General features: G+C 37.1%; 1 protein-coding gene and 1 long non-coding RNA gene across 2 annotated transcripts in view; one reads left to right on the plus strand and one right to left on the minus strand.

Annotated features, from left to right (window-relative positions):
- Positions 1-22,007, plus strand: part of CRACD (capping protein inhibiting regulator of actin dynamics) — a 280,286-nt gene that overhangs the window by 77,261 nt on the left and 181,018 nt on the right. Inside the window, 1 exon segment of the mRNA XM_038556160.1 lies at positions 4,402-4,496. The gene's annotated coding sequence lies outside the window, so the exon portion shown is untranslated.
- The window catches only part of LOC111098624, a 35,633-nt gene continuing 33,025 nt past the window's right edge, over positions 19,400-22,007 (minus strand). The window contains exon 4 of the long non-coding RNA XR_005369035.1: positions 19,400-19,491. This is a non-coding gene — a long non-coding RNA (uncharacterized LOC111098624). The remainder of the gene's footprint in view (positions 19,492-22,007) is intronic.

The following is a 22,007-nucleotide window of genomic DNA, read 5'->3' on the forward strand; positions in this document are numbered from 1 at the left end:
AGGTTGGGGTTAGGGTAGGAAGAGGAGTTGTTCAGGAAAATGTAATCATTAATATAGCATGTGGTCAGCTGGAAATATCATTTATGTAGTAATAATGTAAACATTGAAAATAGAGTCATACAAAATGATAATAACTGTAGTTGGGAGGATGGGAAAGATGGGTGACATCCATAGTAGAAATCTAAAAATAATAGACTTTTATAACTAAAAAATCAAAAGCAGCAATATAACATTGCATTTGGAGATATAGAGATCATTGCCAAAATAAACAATTAAAACATTTTAGTGTGTTTTGCCTCTGGGAAATGGGAAATGGGAAAAATGGGACCAGGAAGGCACTGCTATTTTGTGTAATGAGCCATGTAAAACTATTTGGTTTTTTATTCTTATTTGTATTTTTTTAAGGATTTATTTTTATTTATTTATGATAGACATAGACAGCAAGAGAGAGAGAGAGGCAGAGACACAGGCAGAGGGAGAAGCAGGCTCCATGCCAGGAGCCCGACGCGGAACTCGATCCCAGGACTCCAGGATTGCGCCCTGGGCCAAAGGCAGGCACGAAACCGCTGAGCCACCCAGGGATCCCCTACTATTTGGTTTTTTAAACTACTTGTATATATAACTTTGCGATTAAAGGAAACATAAATATAAAATAGCCACGTTAGTAAAAATAAAAGGAAAACCGAATGCCCAAAAGTAAATTAAAGTATTTGAAAAGTTTAAGATATTTAATTTACCCTAAGAAAATGAAATTTTTATGATCTGGACGTGGTAACTTTGAGTGAAGAAAGAGATAAAAAGTAGCTGAAGGAGTTACTGTTAGAGGAAGCATTAACTTCATATACATGACAGTTTGCCAGTTGTCCTGGTTATCTAAACCTTCTCAAAAACCTTTTGTTTTCTTTGAGAAAAAAGATCCTCAGGAGCTAAAATAGAAATTGCACGAAGACCATATTCCTTAACTCTGTATTTAATACAGTCCTTGACTTTGCCTCACCCCCATTTCTTCTGGCTGGGTAGGAGGCAGGCATGGTGATTATTTGTATCAGATTATTGGCTTTTTAGGTTAGTTTCAATTTCAGTAATTAGGCTCCGTTAATTTTTGGCTTGAAATATGATCACTGGAAGTAGAGGTGTTGCATCTAAGACGAAAAAGTTATCCCAAATAGCATGCCTGTCTAGTTGTCATGTGAAGCCACCGTGAGGTCAGTGGGATCCTAATGTGTACTTTATTTCAGTAGCTTGATTTGATTAACTTAGTCTCTGGATTAATAAAAATTCTTGTTTCTGGGATGCACGGGTGGCTCAGTGGTTGAATGTCTGCCTTTGGCTCAGGGCGTGATCCTGGGGTCCCGGGATCGAGGCCCATATCAGGCTCCCTGCATGGCGCCTGCTTCTCCCTCTGCCTATGTCTCTGCCTCTCTCTTGTTCTGTGTCTCTCATGAATAAATAAATAAAGTCTTTAATAAAAGATTCTTGTTTCTAAACTTAATCTGTTAGTCAAAGCGGCCAAGAAGGAATAAAAAAATTGTTTCTGCTATGTGTTACTTAAAATTTTGGTCTTAATATTTTTGTTTGACAAAACTTACTGTCTTATTGTTCTACTGTCTATTCTAGTGTGTGTTAATAAAAGTATCAGTTATCTTTGGTTGCATTTTCTTTTCTTTTTTTTTTTTTTAAGATTTATTTATTTATTTATGATAGACAGAGAGAGAGAGAGAGAGGCAGAGACACAGGCAGTGGGAGAAGCAGGCTCCATGCCAGGAGCCCGACGTGGGACTCAATCCCGGGACTCCAGGATCGCGTCCTGGGCCAAAGGCAGGTGCTAAACCGCTGAGCCACCTAGGGATCCCTGGTTGCATTTTCTAAATCCCAGAATATCAGGATGACTTTTGGACAAATCATCCTTACTTCCAGGTCTTGGGTAATAATTGGCCATTCTTATCTTACTGGAAAAATTTGATCATATACTCCTTTATTTTTCTAATAAAGCTTTGCTATTATGGAAATATAAGATTGGTGTTGCTATAAAATAAAACTTGTTTAAAAAAATCAAACTGCTCCAGATTCATAGAGTCTTAAGTGTTGGACGATGCTTGAGATAGATGTGGTCCAACCTCACCTCATTTATACTGAGGAAATGGAGATTCAAAAACAAAGTAATGAAGCATAACCCAGGAACCCAGCCTGGGTCATTGACTTTTCAGTCCATTGCCATTTTTACTACCTTCAGTTAGTAATTTTAAGAAGGAAGAGGAAGAAGCCAGGAGAATGCTATTTTTGGACTCTATTCTTGCTAAATGTAAGATTTCACACCTTGAAAATTATTTGATGATAATAATGTAGTCAGAACTACCAAGTTAATTATTTTCATCCCACTGCTCTGTTCCTCTGGTCAGCATTCTCTGGGTTCCACAGTCATTAGAATTCCGAGGTTACTGCTAAGGATACAGTGACCCATTTTCAGAATAAAAAAGATCAGCTAATTTGTCTCCTTGCCAGTCAGTGTTAGGTGTTTACTGCTCCTTGTTTTCTTCTGCCTGCGTTCTTGAATAATTGCTTTAATCAGCAAGCTTAGTCATCTTCTCTGTGTGGTGAAGGTGATAAGAAGTTGTACCAGCCCTATCCAGTAAGAAATAGTAATAAATTTTCTTTCTCATGTGCATATATAGATCTTATCTAGTTCCTTGAGTAATATGACTCCTGTGCTTTGACTCAGGAACATAGCAGTCACATTCTGGTTTCATAATAGCATAGGGGAAAAGGAACTTCTATAAGAAAAAAAAATTTATCTAGAGCCTAAACATGGCAAGATAGACCCCTTACACAATCAGTGTGGATATTATTGTCTTCATTTATATGTGGGTAGACATTCTTGTCTTCATTTTACAGGGGGTAAATAATGGAGCTGTAATTCAATCCCAGATCATTCTAATTTTACTTTCTTCAGCACCATGGTGATCATATAGGATTAGAAAGGGATCTTTGCTTAGTAGATTTCTTAAAAGGATTGGATATTCATAGGCTTTGGTGCAGCAGATTCAGTTCTCATCTTCAACTTTGTCAAACCTCTGCCCTATCTTTTTATAGCCTCCTTTTTGTAAGTAAATGTATGTAATTTAAAAATATGCACAAAACAAAAACACTAACTTGAAAAGATATGTGCACCCCCATGTTCATTGCAGCATCATTTATACATAGACAAGATAAAGAAATAACATAAATGTCCATTGATGGATAAACAGATTATGAAATTGTGGTTTTTATACACAGTGGAATATTACTGAATCGTAAAAGAGAATGAAATCTTGCCATTTACAACAACATGGATGGGACTTAAGAGCATTATGCTAAGTGCAATAAGTTAGGGAAAGACAAATACTGTAGTACTATATGATCTTCCTCATATGTGGAATCTTAAAAGACAAGTTCATAGGTACTGAGAACAGAATGGTGGTTGCCAGAGGCAAGGGGTGGAGGTGGGGTGGGAGAAATGGTTAAACTGGTTTTTTTTTTGTTGTTGTTGTTGTTTACGTATATTGAATAAAAAATTTAAGAAAATTTCTGTACCAGGAGAATAAAAGATGTAAGGTCAAGCCAGTGTGGAAGCTTCTGGGAAAGGTTTTCCTCTGTGATAAATCAAGGAGCCACAAGACTAGAAAATCCTTTCTTACCACCACTCCTTCCTTCCCGTTGGGAAATGGACTTGTGAGGAAGAATGAGATACTTAGAACTTTGGCTGCCATTTTGTGACAAGGCCTCCCCAGTATTCTGGCGAAGGAGGGAGGGGAAGCACAGAAAGAGTCTGAATCCTCAATGACCTTGCTGAGTTCTAAACCAATTCTGAAAACCTAAGACTTTTTGTTATGTAGAGAATGGAATGCATTTATTGCTTAAGCCTCTGTTAATTGGGTTTTCTTTTACCTGTGGTCCAAAGTATTTAAATAATATGGTTTCTTTTTGTAATGATACCTCTCAGAGCGATGACATTTAAAAAAAAATGTTATCTTTAATATGGGCAAAGGATCTGGGTACCTGGGATGGCTTAGGCGTTTAAACATCCGAGTCTTGGTTTTGGCTCATGATCTCGTGGATTGTGGGAATGAGCCCTGAGGTGGGCTCCATGCTCAGCAAGGAGTCGGCTTGAGGATTCTTTCTCTGCCCCTCTTCCCACATGCTCTTGCAGGCACACACTCTCTCCCTCAAATAAATCCCTTTTTAAAAATGGGCTAAAGATCAGTTATTTAGAAACCTCTTTAATCTGGCATGATGTCTTTACCCCTAAGTGTTCCATAAAATACAAAATTACTATATTTGATTGCACCCATAGTCATATGATCTGTGACATATACCATCTCTGCATTTGCATGCTAATTTGATGTTCATAATTTCCATTCACAGACAATATTGCAGAATGGCACTTTGAACCTCTTTCTTCCTCTTTGGTGGTCCATCATCTCCACCCCTACACAAGGTAGAACCGGTTCATTTGCCTGGTAAGTGCAGGGTTAAAAACAAAAAAAATTTTTAAGTGCCATAGTACATATTTTTCCAACTGAGTGGATTTTTAAATTTTAAGATTGCTTTTCCATAAAAATACCAATACTTTATGAATATTGAAACTGTAGCATTTATTTCTATCCAACTGACAGATTTTCATCATTAATGACAGTGAAACATACTTAATACCATTATGATAAAACACATCAACCATTGAGTAATCTTCAACTGAATCATAGAGAACTGCAGAGATCATCTGGCCTACATTCTTTATTTTGTGCGATCCAGATTATCCCTTTCCTTGAGTTCTTTCATTTGCTCATTCATTACTTCGTTCTTTTGTTCAATCCTTCGTTCATTCTTTCCTTCCTTCCTATAATCAGAATACTTATTGAGTATCTAGCACATGCTAAAAACTATATTGGATTCTGAGGATGCAATGATGATTCATTTTTTGACCTCAATGTGCCTATGAATCTGTGGGAAGAAACAGACTCACATGTTGCTGACTGTGATACAATTTTTTTTTTTTTTTTTTTTTTGGTGGTGGTACAATTTAATAAGTAGAGTAGTGGAACTATAACTGTGGGAGCTTTGAGGACACATTAGTTCACTCTGACTAAGCATTTTCATCCGTTTCAGTGGATGATTAGGAAACTTTGGGTTTTGTTTTGTTTTTATTCATAGATACTTAGAATGTTTAAAGTAGAAAAAGATCAAGAAGCAGCAGGTTACTTAATATCAACACAGAGGGAAATGATTGCACTCATTTCCCAATCAAGTTCTTTTGTATAGTGACAATTGTATGTACATAATCAGAGAATGAGTTCATTCTGTATTGTATAGTGAATTATTTTTTATTCAACTCAACAAAATACTCTTTATATGGGCCTTTCATTGAAAGATGGAAACAGATTTTTAAAAAATATAGAGCAATATAGACAGGATTTATTAAGTACCTGCCATATGGCCAGAATTATAGTAAGATTGATCACTGTCACCATTATGGTAGCTAACACTTACTGAGTGCTTTCTCTGTGCCACTCACTGTATGAAGCACTTTACATGCCTCATCTAATTCTCACAAACACTGTACATAATGTGGTGGTGACTATGATATTCTTATTGTACAGATAAGGAAACTGAGGTCTGCATATTGTGTAACTTGCCCATAACCACCCAGCTTCTGAGTGGCAGTTAGTACTCTTTCTCAGAGCCCATGCGTAGGAGAGCTGACAACACTGACTCTTGGCCTTTCATCTTGTTTGTGCCTATGCAGTGATCTCCCTGTGGGCTATGTGTTCCAGGCCCCTGGGAGGTTAACATATGCCCTGACCAGAATGTAGAATGGCTTGTTTTGATTGTTCCTGGAGTTATGTGCAGAAGGCCCCCCTTTAGGTAACTAGTAGAGATGGCTGGCACACCTGAGGTGCCACTTTAGAGAAATACCCTCTGACCTCACCACCATGTCCCTTGCCCCATAAAAGTTGTGGATTAAGGTCCGGACGGGGTAGAACAGAGGGCAGAGAACGGCTGCATAGTGCATGGATCATCTGTCACCTTGATTCCCCTGTCGTCAGTCAGTTACCCTGAATGAAACTGCAAACACTAGGGAGTGGCTTGCTCTGGTTTTCTGTCTCAGAGTGCCTTCTCAGTCTGGAGGATACTCTACTGACCCTTCTCTACCTTCTAACATCATGTTCTTAGCAACCTTTCTGGATAAAAGAAAGATAGGGATCTATAGCTTAGGAAAGTTTATACTTTTTTTATCACATGGTAAAATTTTAAGGAATGATGTGAAACTGTATATAATCAAGTTCCATTCTCAGTCTTTTTTCTCTCATATGACATCCTCTCCCTAAGCCGACCTCATCCAGTCCCTTGATTCTAATCCCTGTCTCTCACATGGTGATTTCTAAAACTGTATCAGCAAGCCCCACCTTTCTTAGAACTCCAAACTGCTTTTTCACCTTCTACTGGACGTCAGTATACGGTTGTCCCGGAGACAGACAGTTCATACACAGGGTGTCTAAAGAGAAACTTAAGAGTGGCTCATCTGTCTCTGTACATTCTGTTCCAGAATTCATTAATGGCTTGCCATCTACACCCTTCTTCAAGCATCCAGATGTTGCCCTCCCTTTCTTTCACCATCCTGTAGCTGTCTCTACTCTAATCCATGATTTTCACTGCCCCCAGTCATTTATCTAAAGTATTCTGATTTTAGGATTTTGTGGTAAAATTAATTAAATAGATCTATTGGAGGTGAAACTACTCAAAATGATTGGACTATTTAGATATAAAGAAAAAAAAGTCCATGCTGAATGAACTTTCACTGGTTATATATTTAATTCTGACATGTCTGTCTTGATTTCAAAGTAGTTGAGGTTTAGAGCTTATTTTGAGTTATTCCTTTTTGCCTCTGTAGCATTTGTATGTTTCTCTATGATCTCACTGGTCACATTTTTATAAGTATTTGTTTATATTTATCATTCCATTGAATAGCAGAGACTTTTCTCCTTTGGTTTGGTCTGTGAGGCCCAGCCATCACCAACAAACACACTGCTAGACAGCATGAACATTTACCAGCGTTTGCCAGTCTAAGGAATGAGTCATACAATTTTAAAATCGAAAATTAATCATAAATAGGTTAGGAAAGCATAATTTAATTTTCTAAGTTATCAAATTGTTCTCCATTAGTAAGCATCCAATCAAATAGTTTTAGCAAGTCTTTGCCTTTTTCACATCAATTCACCCAATATGAGTTGTTAAATTTCAGAATATAATTTCTCTGCTTAAAAATTTGAGTGGCTGTGTTACCTACTAATCAAGTAGCCTTTCAACTCTGACTAGAAAGCTCCCATTTATTATTTCATCCTGAAGGATTCTAAAATCTGATGTAAAAATAAGATAGATAATATGTCATAGTAACTAGGTTAATGGTTATAAATGAGCCATGATTCAGTAGCATTAATGCCAGCAATTAGCAGTTTAGTCTTTTTTCCTATTTCTTTTGCGAATGACCATTATCTGATTAGGGCTGTTCTGCCCATTCTAAAATATGTTTGACTTCTAAAACATGTGAATTATCACAGAATAACAGAGATTTGTTTGTGCATTTGGACAGCTAGAACCCGGTGGCAGTCAACACTACTAGTTCTGATACTCATTCTCAAGGTCTTGGGTTTTTTTTTTAACGCTGCAAGTGGAGTTAATTGCAGAACCGAAGAGTATCAAAGACAATAGTGTACTTTGTACATTTAACCTGGGGTTCATCACTTTTTTAACCCCCTGTATACAACATAATTATTTTTGCTAATAACTATTTAATATCAGCAACAATTATTATTTTCTGCATAATGATTATAATATCAGTAAATCTTTCACTGATTATTATATATATATTTATTGATATATATCATGTTTAGTTTACTGATATATTTAGTCTTGAAAAAAGTTAAAAACAAGTTCTGATTTAAAGGATATTATTTATATCCATTAAAATATTTCCTGTATAAAATAAAATCTGCACTTCCCAAACAAAAATATCACACCTGTTCTCACTGTTTCACTGTTCTCGTGCAAGTTAAAAACTTCAAATGGTCACATATATGACAGAAATGAAGCAACGAAAACTCACTTTCTTCATTTTATTATCGTCAGACTATCATTGTCTGTTTGAATCTGCTCTTTAAGTGCAAAAATATTTAGAGGGATCCCTGGGTGGCGCAGCGGTTTGGCGCCTGCCTTTGGCTCAGGGCGCGATCCTGGAGACCCGGGATCGAATCCCACGTCGGGCTCCCGGTGCATGGAGCCTGCTTCTCCCTCTGCTTGTGTCTCTGCCTCTCTCTCTCTCTGTGTGTGTGACTATCATAAATAAATAAAAATTAAAAAAAAATATTTAGAGTGGTAGGCTACACAAACTATGAAGCCAGACTGAGCAATTTGGAACCGTTACAAACTTACTCTGAGAATGCATTGGTGTAGCTCAATCTGCTTCCACACAGGTATAAATGGGTGTTCTCCAAACTAAATTCCACTTGGAGTAAGTGTTTAGTAGAGATACAGATTGTAAAGTGTGCTAATTTGAAGCTTCTATATATATCATTAAAATTTCAGCAGTGACTACAGTAATTGTTTGGAATTTAAACGAACAAAAGATTGGGGGTAGGGAGGAATATTTTATCAGTGACATTGTATTGATTTGCCAATGCATGATGTTAATAAAAAGTGGTCCGGGTTTTGGTCATTTCATCCATATTTTTGGATTTTCTATAGATACCTGGAGTAGACTACTTCCACTGCCCTGCTCTTTTTTTTTTTTTTTTCCACTGCTCTGCTCTTGAGATACTACTCATCAGTCTTGAATTACTGTTGTTTTGATTTCCTACTTATTGTAACCCACCCAGTAAACATACGTTACACCATCTACCTAGGTGGAACCTGAACCAGTGCCTCCAGTGTCTTCCACCACCTTCCCTTCCAACGTTCATTCCCCATCCTCAGCGCATCAGCAGTTTCACCAAATCCTCACTGTCAGAGAAAGAGGCAGGAGGTTGTCCCTCTTTATTATGTTTCAGCTTTATTATATTTCAAAATCTCAACAGTAGGAACAGTTATTGATGAATCAACTTAATTTGTGTTTTCCAGCCCTGCTTATGGTGATGTGACCTTATATTCACAGATGAATATCAGCAATGTACTGCCAGAGGACAGAATACATTTCCAAATAAATTGGTTCACTAAAGGGCAGCTGGGGTGACATCTTGCCGTTTGGCATCTTGGTATCTTTTTTTGTCAATTAATATAAAGGAACATAATGTCTCCTCAAACTGTTATAAGCATAGATTTGTCACAAGCAGATGCCACAACCATTAAATTTTAGGAAATCTGGAATGGTATTAAAGCGTTTAATAGCTATCAAGAGTAAGAGGAGATTTTCAGTGACAGTGGAATGGGAGTCAGATTTCCTTTTAATATGATTGATGAACACTGATAATAATAGCCGACATTTGTTGAATGTTTACTATATATGAGGCACTGTTATAAGTACTTCATAGGTATTCTGAGGCAGGTGCTCTTATTCCCATTTTATAGATGAGGAAACTGAGAGATCAAGCCATTTTCTTTGTATCATACAGCTAGTAAGTGGCAGAGCTGGGATTCCAGTGGGTGATCTGACTCCAGAGACCACACTATTAATCACTACATTCTTGGTGATACTTAAAAGCACTTTGGGTATCACCGAATTCCAGAGACACCAGAAACTAGCAGGTATTCAGTAAATGGTTACTGACATAAAATCAGTTTATACATAGATCCAGAAGCTGGGCAACCATACATCTTAACTGATCATAATTCCTCCATACCTATAACTAATAGAGCTTCTTTACTTAAGAAAAAATTCTTTAATGATGAAAATTTCCAAACATACAAATAGAGAGTGGTAGTATGATGAACCCTTGCAAATACATCACCCAGATTTGACAGTTTTATCAACACATAACCAATCTTAGCACCACCCAGTTGTAATATTTGAAGGCAAATTCCAGACATCATACTATTTTATTCATAAATTCTTCAGTGTGTGTCTTATCAAAAAGAATTCTTAAAAAAAATCTAATCTCAATCATATCATACCTAAAACTTAAAGATAATTAATATCTAATACCTATTCAGTGTTGACATTTTCCTATTTAATAAATGTATTTTTATGGTTGGTTTGTGTGAATCAGAATCCAACTAAGGTTCTTACATTGTGTTTGATACATTTCTTAAGACTCTTAATCTGTGAACACTCCTTTTTTCCCCCCTTCCTCTTACCATTTGTTGAAGAAACATGGTCATATATGTCCTGTAGAAGTTTCTGCATCATCTCACCCTCCTTTTGGTGAAGAAGACTTGCTTTTCATTTCCCTAAAGCCTAGGAAGGGACAGTAGAACAGTTGTAGACTGAGATATCCCTAACTGGAACTACTGGCCACTGGGAAGCAGAAATGGACAACAGCCAGCTTGACAATCCTAGTGTACTGTGTGGGGACCTACTTTTGTGCAGTGATCCTTTTATCTTTTGTGTTCATCTGATAATAAAGAGGCATAATAAGGCACAGGAGTGCCTTCTGAATCCTCAAATAATTGTCAAATGATACTGAATGTATATTAAGTGATACATTCTAATTCTTTGAAAACTGGTAAGTTGACAGATGCTTGAAAAAATTAATTCCCATTAACATGATATCATTTAATTAGAATAGCCAATGCTTTGTTCATTCTTAAAATGTAGATTCAGAGAATGGATACCTTGGTAATAAGGAATATGTCGAGTGATGCTTTGAGACCATGTGAATATCTTAGTCCCCAGTGATTTTTTGCATCCATTGACAATCCTTGCCTAAATCACCTGTTATGTGGGGGTTGTAAAATGGTGGTTTTTCTGATGTTATTTTTTTAAGAGATTTTTTATTTATTTATTTATTTTATTTTATTTATTTTTTTTTTTAATTTTTTAAATTTATTTATGATAGTCACACAGAGAGAGAGAGAGAGAGGCAGAGACATAGGCAGAGGGAGAAGCAGGCTCCATGCACTGGGAGCCTGACGTGGGATTCGATCCCGGGTCTCCAGGATCGCGCCCTGGGCCAAAGGCAGGCGCCAAACCACTGCGCCACCCAGGGATCCCTTATTTATTTATGACAGAGAGTGAGAGAGGCAGAGACACAGGCAGAGGGAGAAACAGGCTCCATGTATGGAGCCTGACATGGGACTCGATCCCGAGACCCCAGGATCACACCCTGGGCTGAAGGCGGCGCTAAACCCTGAACCACCCGGGCTGCCCTTCTTGTTTCTTCTACATTATCAGTTTGCATTCTTCTGTAAAGAAAAGTTTCTCCTGTTTTTCTCTCTTGTCTGTTATTTGCTCTTTCATTATACTGCCTCTCATTCTCTTATCATTTTGTACTCATGGACTTTAAATTTTTAGAGTTTATGATACATTATTCTCATTATTCTTTTTGATGTTCATGTTGCACAAATTTGGCCCTTCAAACCTGTTCCTGTTGACTTTTAACATGGTCCTTTAGTCTTTGGTACTTCCTTGTTTTTTGGCGTAGCAAGATGTCCCAGGGTCACCTTACTATCCTTGCCCCAGACTAAAACTCAATCATTTCCTTAAGGATTCCACCTCTGTTGTGGGTAGTGGTATTTTAACAACCAAGATCTGGGTGTAGGCATTGCTTTTTTTCCATGCGCTTTTTGACATGGCCTGAAGTCTTCAGCTGAGGGTGAAGGAAGGATATCTAGCCTTTGAACCTTGCTGAGAGAATTCCTTAATCTCTTCCAGATCCCTTAGGATTGTTGATAGTTGAATGAATAGTATTTCCAGTTTTTCCATTCTCTGAGGATGAAAATTTGTAGGCTGTTTTCTATTCCAGTTGACTTAAAATTTTACCTACTTTGTTGTTACACAGGAATCATAAAATTATACACTCTTTATAACTTTTTACTTAAAAATTGTCTTCATCAGTGTGTTTACCAATTTTGAAAATCTGCTATAAGTGAATTTTAGCCCTAGAAAAATGCTCATCCACAAAAGTATTTTTTACATAGAATTTTATTGGGTTCTTGTACTTCTAAAGTTCAGTTGTGGGCAGCCCCGGTGGCGCAGCGGTTTAGCGCGGCCTGCAGCCTGGGGTGTGATCCTGGAGACCCAGGATTGAGTCCCACGTCAGGGTCCCTGTATGGAACCTGCTTCTCCCTCTGCAGGGGTCTCTGCCTCTCTCTCTCTCTCTCTCTCTCTGAATAAATGAATAAAAAAATCTTAAAAAAAAAAAAAAGTTGTCACTATGAAGCCCCACTTATGATCCATCCCAGTTGTGTTTCACCCCTGCTGTGGTATGTATAAAGAAGCTTGAGATCAGTGAAGGTTTAGGTCACTTCCTTAAGGTTACACACTAGCAGAAACAAGACTAGAGCTGAGGATTTTTTGTTTGTTTGTTTTATTCTCATGAAAAATAATTAGTTTACCCCCATTTATTATCTTAGAGTAAGTTCTGGAATGTAGTGAGAAAAGGACCTTCAAATAAAAAGAATGGCCTTATGGAGTGAAAAAAGGAAGAATAAATTTTTATTTTAAGAGCAGGCATCAATTAGAAGCAGGGAACCTGAATTTTCTAGCTTAAAAAGAATAGAATTCTCTGTTATTGAAATCTTTTTTTCTCAAATTTATTTTTCTTGCTTCCTCCACCCCTGATATTTAACATGAAAAGTGGCTGATGTTTTTGGAGGCAGAGGCTACATACGGTGTTTTGGGAAAGGAGTGAACTGTGAACTTTTCTACCTATAAACTAGAGCTTTCCCTGTTGTACAGCATATGTTACTTTAGACTCTTGTAAGGTAGGTATCTAGGTGTGTCTGCCTGGCTTTATGAAATACTGTTACTGGTTATTGATTGTCTTTTATTAGTGTGTCTCAGTTGCCCATTAGCCATATGTAGTTCTTTGGTTTTATTAACGTATGGTTCTCTGTAAAAACCCTCTTATTCAGTACACCACTGTGACCTTCAATCTGGTAAGCCTCATTAAATCTCGGCTTTGCTCCAGAGAGCCAAAGCTAGCTCCAAGGCAGCACATATCGAAGCTGTCTGTAGGCTTTGTTTGCACAGAGGGACACTTCTATTACACTGTCCTTGGTATCACAATGGGTGGAAGAGGGAAATGTTACTTTCTTTTCTCCAGGATTTTCTTGTAGTGGAAGAGATTGATTGAGACACAGGCAGGCACTAGAATTTGAGCAAAATAAAATGGGAGTTGTCACTGTGTCCCATCTTATCAATTTTCCCTCATGAGTGTATGGGGGAGCAATGTGGTATGGTACAGAAGGGACTGAAAGTTAACTCACACTGGCTAGATGTAGAGCCTGTAAAATAATAGATGACTTTAATTTATTGCTTTTCATAGAGTATAATGTAGTCTGCAAAGCATAAGCTACAGAGCACTGCGAACACTGATTGCAGAGCTTTTTATCAGGATGAAACAGTTCCTGTTTCTCTTTGTGTGTAAAGGAATCCTTAGTCACTGCTGATTCTGGAATTCTTTAGTCTGGTGCTTAATTAATTTGTTTGCTGGGCAGATCCTTCATGCCATCACTGTACATGCTTCTTAACAAGGGTGATCAGGTCATTTTCTGCTTTTTTTGAGATGCGCCCAAACTAGAAGTAGAAAGTCCATTAGGAACACGTCTCAATTTTTATTATTATGAAATAGATAAATAATAGTTCAAATAGGTATGAAAAATATTGCTTAAATTTCTGTACCTCCCACACAAATGTACTCTTTTACATTAAAAAAAAAATAAAAGACCGTATTTTGTTATAACTGGACAAGGTTAAAGACACTTTAAAATAGATAATAGACTTGGCTATAGTGAATAACCTTGAGTCAACAAGAAAGAATATTTCTGAGGTAAAATTATTTGAACTCATTATTTATTCAGTAGCCAAGAAAATATGTCAAATAGTTATTTTGGGAATCTGTTAAAAAATTAAAAGTATTACTAAATTGTTTTATCTGTTTATGAAACTTTTTCTTTTTTGTCTGAGGAAAACAAGAAACTCAGCCTTACTCAGTTGATAGACCACTGTGGGTTAGATGATAAACTGCTACACTACAACAGAAATGAAGAATTTATGGGTGTTTAATTCATAATTTTTTTCTCTGGAATATTTTTGAGAATGACAAATTTACTTAATACATCTTAAAAGGAAGGTAGAAACCATTAGGGCTTAGAGAAAGGTGTCTTGATGAATGTCAATTTAGGGCACTCTGCTATGTAAAGTAAGTTCTAAAATGAAAATTTAGTATTTTGAATAAATTTGCCAGAGAAAACTTGGCATTTAAAGAAATGTGAAAAAAATTAAATCATGTTTACAAAGTAATTGGGTCATTTCTGGAGGTCAATTTTAATACGTTTTGTTTATTGTGGTAAAAAAGTTTTAGAGTTTTATTTTAAATGTTAAAAATTAGTTCAGTCTGGTGAATGTCTAAACCTAAAGTTGTCTAAAAATGCTGGCCTGTCTCCTCTAAGTTTATGACCCTTGTTTCTATCCATTTACCCCACCTTTCCATCTGAATGGTGTAGCAGGTAATTAAACATATTTATATGTCCAAAAAAGAAAAAAAGGGATCCCTGGGTGGCGCAGCGGTTTAGCGCCTGCCTTTGGCTCAGGGCACGATCCTGGAGACCCGGGATCGAATCCCACGTCAGGCTCCCGGTGCATGGAGCCTGCTTCTCCCTCTGCCTATGTCTCTGCCCCCCCCCCCCCCCGTGTGACTATCATAAATAAATTTAAAAAATTAAAAAAAAAAAACGAAAAAAAAACCTTTTTCTTTTTACTTTGTTCATCACAAGTATTATTGGCTTGATTCTGAGGAAACAAAAAGCATTAGAACTGTGTGTTAACTGGCTTTTTGTTGCATGGATTTAGATACTTAGGTGGGGGAAGTGGTGGAGGGAAAGTGCGGGGGGAGTTGGAGTATACATAGATTTACTATTACTTTACAGGTTTTTTTGGCTTATAAGACAAACTCTCCATAAACTTTTTACTTTCTCCCTGGTATACTGCACCATGGGGCTGCTGCCACCAGGGGATGTTGATGTCTAGGAGGGGCTACATGATTCAAACTGGAAGACATCTCAGTGACTCATCATTTTGATAAGCATTGATTGATTGATTGATTGATTATTTATTCATGAGAGACACACAGAGAGAGGCAGAGACATAGGCAGAGAGAGAAGCAGACTTCCTGCAAGGAGCCTGATGTGGGACTCGATTCCAGGACCCCGGGATCATAACCCAAGCCAAAGGCAGATGCTCAACTGCTGAGCCACCCAGACGTCCCATCAATAAGTATTTATTGAACTTAATATGCATCAGGCAGTGTGCTACACCTTGGGGATACAAAGATGAATAAAGCACAAAACCGGCAAAGTGATAAAATTATGCATACAGTTCCATAGAAGGACAAAAACAGAGCTAACTTGATATTATGGAAGATGTCCTGAAGGGAATGTGTGAGTCATACCTTGAGGGATGATTGTGAGTTCTGTTAAAGTAAGGATAGTTTTGCAGATAACGGATTCCAAGAGAACATAACTTATGTAAGTTATGCAACTAATATATGTTTTCCTGTAAAGCTGCAATCATAAATTCAAATTAGAAAGTCCTAATTATTAAAAATAATATTTATTATCTTTAAAATTTTTATTTATTAGAGCACAGGCACACAAGCAGGGAGGGGCAAAGGAGAGGGAGAAGCTGACTTCTTGCTGATTAGGGAGCCTGATATGGGGCTCAATCCCAGGACCCCAAGATTGTGACAAAAACTGAAGGCAGCTGCTTAACCAACTGAGCCACCCAGAGATCCCTAAAAATAATATCTCATATAGAACATGTAGGACTATTATTTGGAGCAAGATTTTAAAAGAATATAAATGTTTTAATATGTTTAATTATCTTTTGGTTAATCTCTTTCTGTTAACAACCAATTTTTAGGCTAATTTGTTTTTAAACCATCTTAAAATTACCCTAAACTTTTTAAGATCAAAATGCAATGGATCCTCCCTTCCCCATCTCTTTTTGTCTATTTTATTTGTTTGTCTATCTATATCTCATTATCTGTCATAATTCAGGAACTCCAGAGAGCTTAGAATAAAAAAAAAAGACTTCATTCTATTTAATTTTCTCACCTGCTAATACATTAGTTTATAATGTACAACAGTTGCACAGTTGTTTTCTTCTGTGCCTGAGACAAAATTGGCTTTCTGCCAATTCAGCTTACACTTTATCCCATGAAGCTACTTTAACCAGGTCACTGTCTCCTTGTTACCAAATCCAGAGGATTCCTCAATCACTTCCTAGTGCACAGCTTGAAAAGATTGTCACTTCTCTGCTTAAGACCATTCCATTTTCTCAATTGCTTTTAGTATGAAGTTTAGACTCTGTAATATGTCCACATCTGACCCCATTTTTACCTCCAGCCTTGTCTCTTACTGCATTTCTCCACCCACTGTCAAGATCCCAAATAATTGATTTTCTTTCAGTTCTTTGAATGAACCATGTTCTTTCTTACCTCTGGGACTTGCTGTCCCCATGTGTTTCTTTTTCTACTCCTGTGCTGGCCAACTATTACTCAGCCTTTAGGCCTGAGTTCAGAACTATGCTTTGTTTTTAAAAAAAACAAAACCTCAACCATGTTTTTAAAAATCCATCCACAGTTTCAGTATCTCTAGTCTAAACAGTCATTCTAACATGTCAAAACTACTCTGAAACCCCACAACTGGTGTTTCTGTTTCTACTCCTGCCCCTCAGCATCATCCATTCTCTGTATAGTCACAAGTGTGAGATCTTAAAAATATAAATCACATTGTGTCGCTTTTATTTAAATCATTCAGTGGCTTAGCATATAATTCAGCTTAGGTGTTTAGGCATTTGACTTGACCATGTCACAATTGCAGATCCTACTCTCATTCTTGCCTACAGATATAAAGTGGGCATCCAGGTGATCCAGTATGTGCTTATATAATTTTTTAGAAAGATTTTATTTATTTATTCATGAGAGAGACACAGAGAGGGTGGGACATAGGCAGAAAGAGAAGCAGGCTCCCAGGGGGGAGCCTGATACAGGACTCGATCCCAGGACCCCAGGATCATGACCTGAGCCAAAGGCAGATGCTCAACCACTGAGCCATCCAGACATTCCTGCTTGTATAATTTTTTAGGAATGTTACTAAAATAAAAATACAAAGCTAAAAAATTCTTACAAGTGGTATTCCACCTTTTGAGGTACCTTTAGTCTTTAAGAAACACTAATTCAAGGGGTGCCTGGGTGGATTGGTCGGTTAAGCGTCCAACTTTGGTTTCATCTCAGGTCATGGTCTCAGGGTCATGGGATTGAGCCTTGTATGGGGCTCTGCGCTTGGCACAAAGTCTGCTGGTGATTATCTCCCTCTCTCTTTCCCTATGTTCCTCCCCCCTGCTCATGCTCTCTCTCCCTCTCTAAAATACATAAATAAAACCTTAAAAAAAAAAAAAAGAAACAAACAAAAGAAACAACCAACATTAATTCAAGCCTTTCCCTGGAAAGTCTTTTCTGACATCCTTGTACCCTGCCTCCCACTACTCTGGGTGATGAACCTCTTTTTTGTTGTTCTTTCCTTAGGATTTACCGTTTGTTGAAATAACTTCTTAAGCTACTTGAGGAATCCTAGGTGATAGTAATGAAGAACCTGGCTATGAATTTAATTACATTTTAATATATATTTTAAAAATTAAAATTAAAGATAATAGTAATCATATACATTCAGAACATAGTATCTCTGTGTGAAACACAGTATGGTGTTCAGACAATGCTTGGTGCTTATATGAATTTACTGGGATCCTTGGAATAACTCCATCATGTTTCCCATGAATTTAGAACTACTGCAGTAGAGAACTAGCTTAGCTATGGATGTTCTGTACAGACTAGTCACCCAGGGGTGTGCCATTTTGGAGTAGTTAACATCTTCCAGAGAAGCTGCAGTAGAGTGGTAATCATTTGATGGTTGTAGTAAATGTTCTGTTACATATGTAACAATGCCCTTTTCCTGGCCTTTAGTGATGACAGCAATTTCAGGGGCTCTTTTAAAAAATTGGGACCCACCCAAAAGCCACTTAGTAAAGTCTTAATCAGGTTAGATTTTGCAACCTGGATCTGGCAGTGGATTGTTACCTACTCTGAGGGAGATCAGATTCAACATGGACTTTTGGAAGTATTCCGATTTCAAGTAGATTGTAACTTTCGGGATTTGCCCTCTTTCCTGAAGATCCCCATTCATTTACCACTTTAAATTCTACATTTTTTTCTTCAAAACTCCACTCATCCATAAACATCCCTCTTATCCTTCTCTGTTCTGATTAGCTGCACCACAAACTCTCATACTTCCTTACATTCCACTTTATATTGTTCTATAATGGCTTTAGTATCAATCAATCATACTATAGGCCATACTATTTTAGTATTAATCAGTCATACTATAGGGCTTCTAGAGGACAGAAATTTTTTTCCCAAAGGATATGGGATAAGACTGGATAATCAGTAGTCACTTACTAAATACATACTTATTTTTTTAAAAAAATACATACTTATTTAAGTTATTAAGTATGCACTCACTGGGACTTTATTTTTCTTCCTTCCCTTTCTAATCAATTAGCTAACAAATCTAAATCTGAGCATCTAAAATAAATGTATGCTGTAGTGCTGCTAAGCTTCTGAAGGAAGGTCAAGGGACCTCTATGAGGCTGAGATGCACCAATTGCCATTGGCTCTGGATAGCAGAGATCTTGAATGTCTGACCCATTTTGCAATAGCAAACACAGCAGAAAGCTATTGGATGTCTGATTGCCCTTGTAGCTTACACTCTTGCTGAGTCACTATTTCAGAATTCTCTTAGTTTGGCTGGATTCTATTTCCAAGACTTCCTTATATCTGCAATGTGAAAAACCTATTTTTCATTAGAAAATGATCATTTAGAAACAAGAGCAATCAGTGATGATGCAAATTAGATTTTGCCCTTTGTACTGAATACACTAAATAGATTAGTAATTTGTAAGTATGAAAACTCCAAAAGACAAAGTGTGTGTAAAGGAGGAACTTTTATCGTTTTACTGTTATCTACAAAGTAGGTACATATTTGTTGTTATTGATGTTTTGATCTTAGTTATTCTAAAACTAAATAAGATGGCACTTTAATTTTATATTCATCTTCCACATCTCACTCTCCTCCTATCAATCATTCAGCAAACAAATATTTATTAGGTGTGGATATGAATGTGTAAGAGAAAATATAATTGAGTTCAGCAAATATTTATGGAGAATTTATTTTGTGTCAAGCTCCGTGCCAGTGGAAGAGATACAGCATTACTAAGAAGTGACTTCCTGTCTCCTGGAGTTTACAGTCTGCCTAAAAACAAGCAGTAAACAATTAGAAAGGTGATCCAGATCAAAGGTATATAAAAATTAAACTGAATTGATACAAAAGATAAATTTAACATAGCCCCTTCTTTTAAAGAGCTTATAGCTTAAGTGTCAAAAGAGAGAGATACAACTTACTAGAATGACAAGCAGAATAAATATTGTAGAAGTAATAGTAATAGTACTTAGGGACAAAGGCTAGACAATGATAAATTGGGACCTGAAGAATTATAAAAGACTCCATGAATAAGAAGGCACCCCGGAAAGGTAGACATTTCGACAGTCATGTAAAGGACGGTAAGGCATTCTGGATGTTGGTGGTATTAATTAGTCATACCCATCATCCAATCCTGTTGATGGTGGAGGTTAAAATATATTATCAGCCATATTGCCGGATTGAGGAATGTGGCTTGGACATAGGGCCAACATGGGGCCTACAGCATTTCTCCTTTCTCCATGGTTACGAGTGTCAACTCCATTGGAGGCATAACAGCTAGAAAACTGCATGCCACCTTCAAAAAGAGGGTGTGCTATGCCGATGGGCTGGCAACTCTGAGAGAATGGGCTAGTCAGAAGCTGGCTCATACCTGAGTACTGACCTTCTCCCCAGTCAGATTGTTTATCTCTTGAGAGGAGGAAATATAAGAAATGGTAAGCGTGAAAGCTTATTCCTCATTACTTCCTGAATACAGCAGAACTATGGGCAGAAGTGCCCATAGGCTAAGCCAGACACTTGGGGAGAATAGATGAAATCTCCCTATACTTGATAAGAAAACAGACAATTGTAATGGTAAATTGCATGATACAAACAGAAAATTCTACAGAGATCAAAGATGGGGGGGGGGGGCTGTTGAGAGGGGAGAAGGGATATCATCAGATCCTAGAAGGGTCAGGGAAGACTGCCTGGAGAAGGGCTAACTTGAACTGTATCTGTGATTCAGATTGAAAAAACAGATTCACACTGGTTTTTCTTTTCTGAATAGCATGTAAGTACATCAATAGAAAACCGAATTACATGTTTTTTGCTAAAAGACATGGGGCAACTCATGCAGTTTCTTGGAACAGTGCATTATTTGCCTAAGAAAGATCGACTTTGGGAGCTTCAAACCAGTTCCACATAGGAGGGTGCCCAGCTAGCATGAAAAGCAACAAGGAAATGCCAAATGTCCATTTTTAATGCTTTCTCCATCCCCCAGTTAGCGTTGATCAAGTATCTGCTCTATTTCCTGACCCCTTCACCTCCATCTATATTTTTCTGGCAAAGGAAAACAGGTATCTTATTTTAAGTAGTATTTCATGGGGATGCTTGAGTGGCTCAGTTGGTTAAATGTCTGACTTTTGGTTTCGGATCAGGTTGTGATTTCAGGGTCATGAGATTGAGCCTCCCCCAGCGGGCTCTGCACTGGGCATGAAGCCTGCTTGAGATTCTTTCTCTCCTTCTGTCTTTCCTCTCCCCTTTCCCCTTTGCTCACATGCACACACTCTATTTCTCTTAAAATAAAATAGTATTTCATGGATAGGTGCCAACACCATGAAGACAGCCTTCCCATCCTCCTTTAAAAAGATATTATGAGTGGGTTGGGAGTGAGGAAATACAAAATTACGGGTTGAAGGAACAGCAAACAGTTGAATGCTCAAGGTGCTTTTAAACAGTTTTATTGAAGTAAAATTGATGTATAGTATTTAAGGCATGCAATTTGATGAGATTTGACATAAATACAATCTGAAATTTCCCTCTATGTAAGGCCTTAGCCTCCCTCAAATGTTGATATGTCATATTTTCATTTCATTCAATTCAAAACATTTTCTGATTTCCTTGTTGATTTCTTTGTCTCAGGGGGTTATTTAGAAGGGTATTTTTTAGTTTTCAGGTATTTGGATATTTCAGATATCTTTGTCCTCTTAATACCTATTTTTGCTGTGGTCAGAGATCATGCTTTGTATGATTTCAGTGCTTTTAAATTTATTTGGCCTGACTTTTGTGGTCACTTGAGAGGAATATGTTGTATTTTTCTGTCATTGGATCAATGGAGTTAACTAGGTCCAATCAACTAGGCTACTTTGTTGATAATATTGTTCATGTTTTCTGTTGTCTTACGGATTTTCTGTGTACTTGTTCTGTTAATTATTGAAAGAGGTATTGAAATCTCTGATCTAATTGTAAATTTGTCCGTTTCAATACCTTTTCATTTTAATCATTTTTGCTTGTATTTTGAAGCTCTGTTATTAGGTACATAATTATTATTATGAAATGACCCTCCTTATTGTTGGTAATAGTTACTGCTCTGAATTCTACTTTGTCTAATATTAATATAGCCATTCTAGCTTTTTAAAAATTGTTATTGTGGTATATCTTTTCCCATTTTTTTACTTTGTATTTGAAATGAATTTTATTTTTTTTTGTATAGCCTGACAAGCTCTCCTTTTTTATTTAGAATTAATTTGGTTAATGATATGATTAAGTTTAAAGCTACTATCTGTTTTTTGTTTTCACATTTTTTCTTT

This window comes from Canis lupus, chromosome 13 (assembly GCF_011100685.1).
Source record: "Canis lupus familiaris isolate Mischka breed German Shepherd chromosome 13, alternate assembly UU_Cfam_GSD_1.0, whole genome shotgun sequence".
Taxonomy (NCBI): Eukaryota; Metazoa; Chordata; class Mammalia; order Carnivora; family Canidae; genus Canis; species Canis lupus.